Raw genomic sequence first — 1043 nt, 5'->3', positions numbered from 1 at the left:
TGTCATTATCTACAGCAATACAACAATGATGTCACCATGTCACGAGAACAGGAGTCATAGGATTGAATACAAACTGTACAAGAATGAGGAAATAAATGTGGTAAAATAAAAGAATAAACAAGTAAATAAAAAAATGTGGAAATATAATGAGAAATAAAAGTATAAATAAAGGGAAAATATTAGGAAAAGCTAATTACAATAAGGACAATAATAAGGAAACGGGATACAACAAATAAATGACATTATATAAGATATATTCTGAAAAATTAATTAGTCCTGATCCTCTATATGAACCAGTCTCAGTGTAGTCCTGATCCTCTATATGAACCAGTCTCAGTGTAGTCCTGATCCTCTATATGAACCAGTCTCAGTGTAGTCCTGATCCTCTATCAGACCTCCATCAGTAAAGAGACCATCAGAGAGAAGATGGTCTGTTTCTATAGAGTTATTCTTGAAGCTCGTCATCGGAGCCACCGGGTCGGATTCTGGTGAAACCAGATGAACTCATGCAGGTTCACCAGAACCTCCTTCAGCTCAGACTCCAGCAGAGACCGGTCCACCGTGGACAGACCCAGATCCTCCAGCAGAGACCGGTCCATCGTGGACAGACCCAGATCCTCCAGCAGAGACCGGCCCACCGTGGACAGACCCAGATCCTCCAGCAGAGACCGGCCCACCGTGGACAGACCCGGATCTGAAGCTCCGGAGGGAGGAGGAGAGCTCAGCTCCTGGCAGCCGCAGCAGTGTCTCCTCCTCCTCCTCCAGGAGCAGAGCTTCTCCTCTCTGCTGGAGACCCAGGACGTATTGCTGGACCCGCTGGAGGGAAGGGAGGCACGGGAGAACCAGAACCAGGACTGACAGGGTCAGACTGTCAGACCTGCTGCAGTAACATGAGAGGTTTACTAAAGAGAGTCTGGAGCTCAGAGACACTACAGCTTTAGTCCACAGGGGGCGACAGAATCAACACTAAGTCTAAGAAAGCAAGATCTCTTTTTATAGAAAGGTCTAAATAATATAAAGAATTCTTACCAAGCTCATTTTTA

This window comes from Pholis gunnellus, assembly GCF_910591455.1.
Source record: "Pholis gunnellus genome assembly, chromosome: 12".
Classification (NCBI taxonomy): Eukaryota; Metazoa; Chordata; class Actinopteri; order Perciformes; family Pholidae; genus Pholis; species Pholis gunnellus.
Note: the sequence above shows the minus strand (reverse complement) of the source record.